This window comes from Vespa mandarinia, chromosome 19, assembly GCF_050613455.1.
Source record: "Vespa mandarinia isolate Hongniang chromosome 19, ASM5061345v1, whole genome shotgun sequence".
NCBI lineage: Eukaryota > Metazoa > Arthropoda > Insecta > Hymenoptera > Vespidae > Vespa > Vespa mandarinia.
In genome coordinates this window covers 1,990,001-2,002,500 of record NC_140828.1, presented here as the reverse complement: position 1 = coordinate 2,002,500, position 12,500 = coordinate 1,990,001, and the positions used below count along the sequence as shown (strand labels likewise).

The window sequence follows — 12,500 nt, the reverse complement described above, 5'->3', positions numbered from 1 at the left end:
TTTCTTAAAGGTAAGGATAGATAATTTGTATCTCTGAGAAATTTTATTTATGTCTCTTTTTCTCTATCTTTTTTCCTCTCTCTCTCTCTCTCTCTCTCTCTGTATATTTCTTTCTATATTTGTTATAGTTTCATATAAATATAGGATGTTTTCCATGCAAATCGCTGGAACGTCCCAGCAAGTTTACGGTACACACGTGGACTCGTACTAAGGAAAGATAGAACAGAGTTATTTCCGTCGTCATCAGTCACTCGTGCTCGGTCTTAAGAAGACTCCAACGAGAAATCTCTGCTTTTGTATATACGCTTGTGCGTGAGTAAGATAAAGAGAGAAAGAGAGAGAGAGAGAGAGAGAGAGAGAGAAAAAGAGAAATTAGAAGGACCGATGACGAAGAAGCAGATAGAGTGCTACAACGACTACGATCCTTTTTAGAGATCATGAAAATTCCCTTAACAGTCTTTTTGCAAATATCTTCTTTTTTTTTTATCTTTTTTTTTTTTTTTTTCTTATCAATATCATAACGCGAATGCAATCTTTTCTCACAATTTTACAATATTTCTTTACTACTTCTTTTAAATCAATTTTTTATTCTCTTCCTTTTTTCTTTTCTTTCTTCTTTTTTTCTTTTTTTATGTTAACGTTACAATAAAATATCGATTATCGATCTCTTTTCAATAATTTTAATATTTACTTAGTACTTGTTCCTTTTTTTTTTTTTTTAATTCTATTATTTCGTATTGTTACAGAGATAATCTACATTGAGATTTAAGAAACCAAGTGTTTTTTTATCGAGAGTGCCTCTCGTTTGACTGAACAGGATCATCCATTAAATACTATGAGAATACGAGCTCGTTATCATCGTATTAATAATAATTCATAGGAAGAGAAATAACGTTCAGATTGACCGGAGATTGACGGGGGAAGAATATTGTACAAGACAAAGGAGTCCCATATGAAGGCACACGCACGGAAGTCAACTGTCCGTGGACGACAAATCGTTTAACTTCAATATGACTCATGGTACACTTCGTTGGATAATATAATTATTCTTCGAGTTCATCAAAGCAGCATGAAATCTTATCAGAAGGATGGGAACACTTGGAAATCATCGGACCATCAATTTAAGAGACACAAAGAATACAAAATTAAAAGAATACAGAATTATCATCAAGAGGATATGGAACAATCGGAAATCATTTGTAACATTATAAAATGCAATTATCTGTAAAATAAAACATTGTGAAAGAGAAAAAATGAGAGAGACAGAGATTGTGTATGTGTGTATGTGTGTGTGTGTGTGTGTCAGAGAGAGAGTGTGTGAGAGAGACAAAAAAAGAGAGAAAGAGAGAGTTAAACTGCATTATAGCTATTCTTAACGACAAACAATGCATTGTATGCGTTATCTCACAAATAATTATATAATTTTTATAATGCACATATTATATTATATTACAATATACTGAAAATTATCAATATCGAAAGGGATTGGTTGTATAATTATTGAATGCAATGTACTCCTCATGTATTCCAGACGAAAAAATATAAATAAAAATGTTTTATATTAATAGAAACCAAATGTGTTTTTCATTAACTACACCTCAAAACCTTCTCAACTCCTTGTAAGTTATATTCTCTAGTTTAAAAATACTAACTACACAGAGAGATGAAAAATATCCCGCAAATCTGGATTTGTAACAGGATCACATAATGTAGAAAGAGGTGGCACGCGAGAACATGCCACCTCTTGGTATGTTATACTCTCCTGTTAGAAAATTCAAATTATGGAGAACCGCGAAAATTTTTCCCGCAAATATAGATTTGTAACAGGATCATATGACTTGCAAAGAGGTGGCACGTTCTCGCGTACTACCTCCTGGTAAGTTATATTCTCCTGTTCAAAAATTCAAATTACTGGGAGCGCGAAAATTTTTCCCGTAAAACTGAATTTGTAACAGGATCACATGATGTAGGAAGAGGTGGCGCGCTGAATCGTGCCACCTCCAGGTAAGTTATATTCTCCTGTTCAAAAATTCAAATTATGGAGAACCGCGAAAATTTTTCCCGCAAATATAGATTTGTAACAGGATCACATGATGTAGGAAGAGGTGGCGCGCTGAATCGTGCCACCTCCAGGTAAGTTATATTCTCCTGTTCAAAAATTCAAATTATGGAGAACCGCGAAAATTTTTCCCGCAAATATAGATTTGTAACAGGATCACATGATGTAGGAAGAGGTGGCACGATTTCGCGCGTGCCGCCTCTTGAAAAGTTATATTATTCTTTTGTTTAAAAAGTTATATTTCTCCTAACCGAAAATTTTAACTATGGATAGCTCTGGAAAATTTTTTCCGCGAATCTCTCTACTTGTAATGTTATGCTTTTACTTGATTTGTGAAGAAAGATGAACGTGAATTTCTAGAATGTAATAAGAAATATTCTGGAATTTATATAAAATATTTTTGCTCTCTGGTGTGTCTCGAACCGAGATCGCTGGATTTGTAGGCGAGAATGGTATCATCGTACTACACTCTGTTCTAATTTATGTAGGATAAAACTAGTATATAAGTTATTCTAGTCTTATTTTCGTTAAGTTTTGCTTATTATATAGAAGATAATTAGATATCAGGATAAGGATAGATGTAATATAGGTAGAATTTAATAGAGAACACATTGAATTTTATGATTTTTGAATATTTATTTTCACTTTTAGTATAATATACAGAAAATATGTTGATCACAATAAAATATATATGTATGTAGTGTAATATAATGTAATGTAATGTGATGTAATATAATCTGTAACCTATAGTTTGTACATAATGTTATTATTCACAATTCGAGTATTCTATTTTGTTACATCGCATTTGAAAATAATTGCGTTATCCAATTATATACATCATGTCGAAATTCATTGCAATCCTCTTGTTCAAGTTTGTTTGATGAAGTCCAACGATGTCCAATAATAGTTCATATCCTTTGAACAGCAATTTTTTTCATTTCCAATTCTTCGAATTATATCTTCGAATATTTCTCTGATTTCCAATGTTGACCATCCTTGTAACAATGAATTCTCTTCAAGACTGCTTTCACATACTAGAATAATAATTATACAGAGGATTATTATTTTTCTTTCCATTCCTTTTAATAATATTTGGTTTACATTTCTTTCATACTTACCGAAAAATAATCATATCAATGATATTTCAATTGTTGTTTGTAGTTTTCGATAACGTCTTGGAATTTTTTTTCGATCGTTCTCTTTTCTTTTCTCGTGCACTTTAAAACATAAGATAAAAAGAAAAGAAGAAATAACTTAGACAGACAGATAAATATATATATATATATATACCTATATAGTCAGAGAAAGAGAGAGAGAGAGATGAGGTATTAGAGACATAATGATGATTACTTACGATTTCATAAGAATTTTCATGTTCAGTCACGTATCATGAATGAGTAGTTCGAGGGATTATTATTTTAAAGGGTCCAAAGCTCTCTGGCACGTTAACGATAAGGTGTTTACAAAGTCCAGTTAGGACTGGCATATCGATATATGAGAAATCCACTAACACACACGGTGGTCCTTATGACTAATAGTCCTCCGGCCTTTTCGAATATCGTTTCAAACTCGATACTTTCGCTTCTCCTTTGCTCCTCCCACTTACACGCCATAAAAGAAACAACATTGTGAATGATAGAGAGGGAAAGAAAAGAGAAAGAGTGAGAGAGAGAGAGAGAGAGAGAGAGAGAAAGCCACTGACCCGACGCGATGGGGAAGTATTTGGCTCTTAAAATGAAGAAAAGAAAAAAAACAGAAAATAAAGAAATGACAACAAAAAAAAATCCTAAGCCATAAAACACCTGATGGAAAACCTTCGTCGACTTTTTATATTCTTCCTCTTCCTCTTCCTCTCTTCCTCTTTCTCTCTTCCTCTTCTTCTACATTTTTTTTTTCTTTTTCTTTTTCCTTGAAACTTTTAAATGTATTAATACAAATAAGACCGACGTTTCATCTCATTTCAATTATTATATGAAAATAAATTATAGTCACGATTATAGTCATTGATTTCTATTAATATTCGTAACATTAAATCGTAGATATGATTTGTAAAGAGAAAAGGAAAAAGAAAAAAAAAAATAAAATAAAAAATAAAATTCATTTCGAAATAAAAACGAATTTCGAAAATAAATTACACGATTAAGTACGTACGCGTGAATTAGATTTAATGCGATTAGATCTCGCGTAGATTTTTTTTATTCTTTTTTTTTTTCTTTTTCTTTTTTTCTTTTTTTGTTTTTCTTCGAAATAAATCATAAATAATCGTTTTCAAAGAGCAAATAAATATCATTAATCCCATAACGTATTACCGGATCTTAGATATGCTTACTTACCGTGGGCTGATATAGTTACTCAGTATATTTGTTACCTTATATAACAGTACAGTAAAACCCACTCAAACTGTTCACATAACTGTGTTCAATAATATGTATTAAAAACCATAGAAAGAGAGATCAGTCGAATATCGTTATGGATAGCCATGAAAAGTCTTTTAATTAATAAAAAAGGAAAAAAAAAAAAAGAAAAACATTGGCTTTAAAAAATGCAAAGTTCGGAAAAGTAACAATCGATTTTTCAAAACAAAAATTTTTTGCGTATCAATCGATATATTCAATGACGATTGAGAGATTCAACGAAAGAGAAAGAAAGAAAGAAAGAAAGAAAAAAAAAAAAAGAAAAAAAAAAAAGAAAAAGAAAGCAAAAAAAGAAATCAAATCTGTCCGATTTAAATTAAAATAAATTATATTCACTGTGACAGATTTTACCTGTCTATCGAATTAAACGATTTATATTATTTTTCAATAATCAATTGATAATACCTTTAATGGAATTAGATTTGAGAATAGAAGTGTGTGGTATGTCGGATTCGATGTCCCACGCAAGTCGAATGCAAAGTATTACCTCTTAGTCTGCCCACTGCTGTCTGCTATGTTAATTGCGAGACAATGGCGCCAACAGGAAGAACACCTATGTATATATGTATCTATACATATATATATATATATATATATATCTGTGTGTGTGTGTGTATGTGTGTGTTGTACATTGAAATCACTAGTAGACGACAAGACACCGAATCTTACGATCGAACGGAGGCGTTAAACTACTCTTGTCGTACATTTATTATCTACGACCGATGAAAGCAAACTGTTAATACTGACGTTAGATCGAGATGTCACGAAATGACGCGATAGTTCGCTTGTTAAAACTATAGTAACGATTAAAACGAATAAATATTACCATTCGCTTCTGTTCAATGACGAAAGAGTAACTGCCGTTTAAAAATATTTCTACGGGATCGTGTTAGTCTTCCTTTTTTTCTTTTTTTTTCTTTTTCTTTTTGTATACTTCTTCTTCTGCCTCTTCTTTTTTTTTTTTGTCTTTTTTATTTTTTTTTTTTTTTCCTTTTTTCCTTCTGCATTTTTTTTCTCCTTTACGAATTTATTATTCACGGAGGAAAACAAAAAGTATAAATAAATAAATCATAATTATTACACGCGACAATTATTTTAATAAAAAAAATGATCACTCTTATATAATATAATGTCTTTTATAATTAAAAAAAAATTTTCTTTCTCGTTCGAACGATTCGAAAGATTTTTTTATTAACCTCCATTTGATCATATATAATAATTAAGTTTATCGGAAAAATTATATACTTATGTGTTACATAATAAATATTTTCTCGCCTATCCCCAACTCCCCTTTCCCCACCATTGTAATATTATTTGGACATTGCAAAAAATTTTCTTTTTTGGAATATTTTGATCCTTTTTTTTCTTTTTTTTTTTTTTACGAAGAATGATTAATAAGAAATTTCTGACAATGTGTTCGTTGTAAAAATTTATTCAGAAATTCGTAAGGGTGTTGTTTCGTGAGAAGAGAAAAAGAAGAAAGAAAAAAGAAAAAGAAAAAAAGAAAGAAAGAAAGAAAATCTAACAATCCTACAATCCTTAAGGGATTTTATTGTACCGTCGTAAAAGAAAAAGAAAAAGAAAAAGAAAAAGGAAAAGAAAAAGAAAAAAAGAAAAAAAAGAAGAAAGAAGGAAAAAAGGCAAGAAGAGTCATAGAAAGTTGCACGTTGCTTTTAGAAAAAAATTTCAAGCTTGTCGAAAGCTTTATCTTTCTTTATGAAAGTCCATCGTTTTGTTCGTTTATATAATAATCGAGATAATATTATCAAAGCGTACATACATTCGTTCTCCTGTTTGTACGAAGAAGCCATTGACACTCTTAGTGAAAAGAAATATAATGTACCCTATTACACTCGAGCCTCGACAAAATTAATTCTCTTCATTCCTAAGTGCACGTTGCTGCAAACCGTCATCATCAATGCCAAGTAAATTAAGTACGTCACTGGGTTGTTTAGTTCGTTCGATTTGATTGATTCGAACTAATTTAATTTTAATAGAATTACCATCGTAAAACGACATATCTCTATAAATATTTATTAATTTAATTTTATACGAATATCAATTTCTTTTTTTCCTTTTTTTTTTCCTCCTCTTTTTTCTTCTTTTTTTTTTTCTTTTTTTTATTTTCCAACTATTCCAAATCTTCTCTCTAATCTTTAATAACGTACCCTCTACGTATCGTTCATATATTTGTACAATGATATATTATTTTTATATTTTTTCTCTAAGTAAAATTACACTCAATATAATTTATTATTAATTAAAAGAGCGATCTTTCACAATTTTTTTTTTTTTTACCTACGATAATGATTTTTATTCTAATTCATTTTTTTTTCTTTTTTTTTTTCTTTATTTATTTCACATAATTTATAAACAAGACGTATTAAATTATCTTCATACAAGATATATTTATAAATCTAACACGATTTATATATAATAAACGTACAAATTTTAACCATTATTATATATTGATATATTTATAATATATCATTTGAATAATATTATGAATAATAATAATAATAATAATAATAATAATAATAATAATAATAATAATAATAATAATAATAATAATACTAATAATAATATTAATAGTATTTGAATAATATTATTCTATTATTATTATTATTTGTTTTATTTATTTTCACAAGAATATATCATTCTCTCTCTCTCCACCCTTCTTACCCCGCCCCCTCCCTCTCTCTCTCTCTCTCTCTCTCTCTTTCTCATTTAATTGATAGCAAAGGAATTTTATAAGAATGATAAAATATTAGATAATTGCCAACTTTTTTTGCATTCGTACAAACGTTTAACCCAGTCAAGTATAATTAATATCTTCTTCTATAGAGAAGCGGTAAAAGAAAAAGAAATAAAAGTAGTGAGAGAAAGAGAGAGAGAAAGAGATAGAGAGAGAGACAGAATATATAGCTCGTTCTCGTGGTAATTAAATCATTAAAGTCAATTCCTAACGAGTTCTTACAAAGCTCAGAGTACCGGCGCCCGGGACAATCGTTTCTACACGATCGTCGAACGGTGTTTCGCGAACGCGATCGATTTATCTTATTCGTTCGAGGCCACTCGAGTCCCACGTTCGATTATACGTGCATGCGTGACACACGAACAATCTCAAATCGATTATCGATGCACGAATTTCTTCCTCATCCGGCGTTACATATCGAAAATTAAACGCATCTATAAATTAATATTACGTTCTCTCTTTTCTCTTCTTTTCTTTTCTTTTCTTTTCTTTTCTTTTTTTCTTTTTTTCTTTTTCTTTTTCTCTTTTAAATTAATCCTTCGAGATCGGTAATTCTTTTTATTTTTTTTTCTTTTTTTTTTTTTTTACACGAACATTCGACTTCGAATAAAATATTTTCAATAGCGAATGAACAAATGAATTTTAATCGACACATAGGGATTATTATCGTAGGAGAGATGATAAAAAATACGATGGAATTTATATGAAAATATTCCTAGAGAGTATTAATTGACATTGCAATGTGGATTTTCTATGGTTACTTTTTCAATCTCGAAAAAAATAAACAAAAAATGTCGATGATCGGGGAGAAAAGTTTTCGAATGAAAACTCAAAAATCGTGACTTCTTAGGCTTGTTAATAATGATACTAGAGTACCTTAATAATTGGACTTTTAGTTAGATTTAAAAAAAAACAAAAAAAAAAAGAAATAAAAATTATCTAAGAACTTAATAATTAATTTATGAGAAATTTTTCAGTTGTAATCGTTTGTAATACGAACGAATTTTATGATAAATAAAAACGAACGATCGAATTTAAATCATAAAACTTTTGCTAACTTTTGTATATAAGTCGATATAAATTTGATTTTTGAACAATCGAGAATTATTCTCTGATCGAGTCGAGTTTTTGATGAAGAGAAAAACAGAAAAAGAGAAAACAGAAGAGAGAGAGAGAGAGAGAGAGAGAGAGAAATGAAAGAAAAGAAAAAAGAAAAATATATTACGAAATATATAACGTAGAAAAAATAGTATCGAAACGAATCAACGTGAATCGAAAAATTTCTTTTGAAAAATATTTTTTTCACGAAGTGAATTCTCGAAAGAGAAATGCAAGGTGTAATTGCATTCCGCAGATAATCGAGTACGTGCATTGTGTGACAGAGTCACGACGAGCTCGAAGAAGAAGAAGAAGAAGAAGAAGATGAAAAAGAAAAAGAAAAAGAAGAATATGATGAAGAAGAAGAAGAAGAAGAAGAAGAACCGCATAAGAGGAGTTTAAAGCTCACAATCGGCCATTCCTATGGGACTTATGGGGTCTTGGCTGGTTGTAACAACAAGTGGTTCTCAGAGCGATAAGCCGACTTGCTACCACCACGACTACTTTTCTAGGAGAAGAGTTATAGGTAAAGATAAACCCTGACACACGACTTAGTACCTTAGTATACTCAACTATAGAGTGAATGTTCGAACGTGAACAAAGATGTCCATTATATATATATATATATATCATTGGAGAAAAAATATTTTCTCTTCTTTTTTTTCTTCCTTTTTCTTTTTCTCTTCCTTATTTTTTTCGACCCTGAAAGTAACATCGTAAGAAATTACGAATTGAAAGATATTAATAATAATAATAATTATTATTATTATTATTAGTTTTTGTTCGATCGATAGAGATTAAGATTATGATATTCGTAATTAGATGAAAATATTTGTTTATAACATGGACAATTATAAAAATTATATAGTGAATGAATTTAATCAATGTTTTGGTTTCGATTTAATCGAATGTTTTTTTTTTCTTTTCTTTTTTTTTTTTTCTTTACATTCTCGTGATTAGAAGATTAAATTCATGATTTGATTATTTATGATTAGAAATTAATGTGACTGATGTATTTAATTATTGAATTTTTTTCTAATTTACGATTAGAATTGAATATAGAAATTATTCGATGATAAGGTTTACGAAAGGTAAAAAATAGAAAAAAATAAAAAAGTAGAAGAAAAAATGAAAGAAAGAAAGAAAGAAAGAAAGAAAGACTTTTTATGTTTGGGAGAAAGTATCATCCTTCTTTTTTTTTTTCGTCTTCTTTTTTCTTTTTTTTCTTTTTTTTTTCCTTTTGCTACAAAATACGAGAAAGAAGGAAATGAATGTCCTTCGAAGCGTTACTTTATAATTGCCAAGCCCGACAAAGGGTCCGTACGGTCCTTCTGGCGTGACTCGTGGATTCCTTTCAAGCACAAAGTTCCTGTCAACTCTTTGACACCTTTACAACAAAGTCTATCATTCTTTTCTCTCACTCTCACTCTCTCTCTCTCTCTCTCTCTCTCTTTCTCTCTCTCTCTCTCTCTCTCTCTTTCATACAAACTGGCATGCAGATTCAATAGTAAATTTTTACTAACGATTATTTCATAAAAGAAATTATCGTATTGTTATAACGACATAATAATATTATTCGTTTAAATGAATTTTTCTCTTTTCTTTTTTTTTCTTCTTTTTTTTTTTTATTTAAAAAAAATCGACACACACTAAATAAACGCGTCGTGTACCGTGAATTTAAACGATCATTTCTTCCTACAATTAAATACGTACGATTTAATTGTACACGATTAAATTGTAACGATGAATTAAACAAAATAAATCGAATCGAACGAAGTTCAAATGAAAATTAATTGAAATTCAATTAAATGAAATAAGAGGAAAAAAAAAAAATAAAATAAAATAAATAGAATCGAATGGGTATCAAATGAAAATTAAATGAAATTCAATTAAATGAAATAAAAGCAAAAATCAAATCAAATCAAATCAAATCAAATCAAATCAAATAAATTGAATCGAACGGGTATCAAATGAAAATTAAATGAAATTCAATTAAATGAAATAAAAGGAAAAATAAAATAAAATAAAACATATGTTAAATGTAAAATAAGAAATTCTTTTCCCTAGCATAAGTATACTCAAACAATATATACTTAAAAATTTATATACTTAAAAATTTATTTACAAAAAAAAAAATATATATATATATAACATGGATCAAGTAAAAGAATTTTTCCGATATAAATCAAAGTAGAAATGGCAAAAAAAAAAAGAAAAAAAAAAGGAAAAGAAATCGATTAAAGGAAAAGAGAAAGAAGAAGAAAAATAACCATATTGGAATATGTTTTTTTTCTTTCGTATGGTCGATCAAGAGAAAGAGCAAGTAACATGCTCGAGCACTGATCTTATCTCTTCATCGTTGCGATCTTATTTACATTAGCTATCCCGACACGAGCGATCGTATTAATTAACAGTAAGAATATATCCTGAAGCTAAACTAACAGATACGCAAGACAGAAAGAGAGAGAGACAGAGTGAGAAAGAGAGAAAGAGAGAAAGAGATAGAATAAGAAAGATATAGAAAGAGTTGTGATAGAAAGAAATAGAAAGCATTAAAGTTTGTTCTGCTTAGGCATTAGAAGACGTTTCTTTCGAATAGACATCTTGTAAAATCTCTTTCTTTTTTTTTCTTTTCTTCTTTCTCTCTCTCTCTCTCTCTCTCTTTTTTTTTAAAAAATGAACGTGAAATTAACGTCTAGTGAAATAGCTGTTCGTCGTTCCCGGAAAAAGCATGCGAACTCATGTATCTTGTTCTTTCCAGTGGAACGACCATTCTAAAAATAAATTCTCTTAGAACCAACGCTGGCATTGCTAGTAAAGCCTGTAATCACCTTCCTTTTCATTACCCATCGAATAATAATATCCCATATAATCGATCGATCGGAAAATCTTTATCTACATTTTATGAGAATCGATCAGATAATCGATCATTGAAAATTTCATTTTACGAGCGACATTTTTCTATATGTATGTGTATATATATATATATATATATATATATATATATATATATATATATATGTATAATGTGAAAATATTATAATTGAAAATAATTACAAATATCGCTTTTTTGCTTTTTGTCTTCTCTTTGGTTTTTCTTTTGTTTTTTTTTTGTTTCTTTTCTTTCTTTCTTTTTTTTTCTTTTTTTCTTAATCGAACATTCTCTTTTTTTTTTTTTTTTTTTTTTTTTTTTCCATTAGATCGATAACTAATGGATTCTCTAGGTATCAAACGATTAAATATTTAATTACGAATATTATTAATAATTATTTATGACGATTTGACAAGTAATATTTTGTTAGATTGTTAATTGAAATTTCTTTTCTTTCTTTTTCTTTTCTTTTTTATATGAAAAAAAAAAAAAAAAAAAAGAAAAATCGTTCAAACGCGTAGACAATTAATGGTCAATCGAATGAATTCATAAATGATTTTTTTTTCTCTTTTCTTTTTTTTTTCTTTTTTTTTTTTTTCTTATGATACTTAACAATTTTCAATGTAACAACATACGAAAGTTTTTAAAACGTTAAGATTATTAAAGGATGAATAAAATAAATATTTTAAGTCAAATGATTCTTGTGAAATAGGAAGTTAATTTTTATTTCTTTGTTTTTTTTTTGGTTTTTTTTTTTTCCTTTCTTTGTCTTTTCCATGAAAAGATAAAGAAAAAGTAGATTTTCCTTTAACTGGCCTTGGCCTTGGCCGTCCCTCGAACACTTCGTCCTCTTCTATCTTTTTCGAATGAGCCTCGAGGAGGATTCTGAAGAACAACGACGGTAGAAGAAACTTCACGAGTTCTTTTACCTAAATGGTAAACGTTTGCAATTTTATGTTACCATTCGAGAGAATTCTCTTCTCTTGTTAATTGTTACCACGAGATATATTTTTCTAACGATATAAAAACTTTTTTCTATGACAGACTTCTATGAACTATTCTTTTCATTTCTTTTCTTTTTCCCTTATCCTTTCTTTTCGAAAGTAAATATAATTTCCCTTTCGATTCAACGAAAAATCACAATTTCGAATTAAAACGAAAATACATTTCACGACGCAAATATGATCCTAAATTATTATTCGAAAGATTTATTTTTACAATTTTATTATTATCTTCATTAATTTTATTATTATTGTTATTATTATTATCACTTGTTATTTTTCGCACGCGTGTTACTGCGCT

The 12,500-nt window shown here is 28.8% G+C and overlaps 1 protein-coding gene and 1 long non-coding RNA gene across 5 annotated transcripts in view; one reads left to right on the top strand and one right to left on the bottom strand.

Moving 5' to 3' along the window:
• The window catches only part of LOC118447988 (uncharacterized), an 11,771-nt gene extending 10,369 nt beyond the window's left edge, over positions 1 to 1,402 (top strand). For 2 of the 4 annotated variants that reach the window (XR_014983296.1, XR_014983295.1), the window contains exons 4-5: positions 1 to 10; positions 747 to 1,402. The exon at positions 1 to 10 is cut by the window's left edge and continues 256 nt beyond it. This is a non-coding gene — a long non-coding RNA (uncharacterized LOC118447988). Of the gene's footprint in view, positions 11 to 128; positions 313 to 746 lie in introns of all 4 variants that reach the window. The other 2 variants (XR_014983298.1, XR_014983297.1) reach the window with 2 other exon arrangements.
• Positions 1 to 12,500, bottom strand: part of wb (wing blister) — a 121,916-nt gene that overhangs the window by 97,211 nt on the left and 12,205 nt on the right. The window lies entirely within an intron of this gene.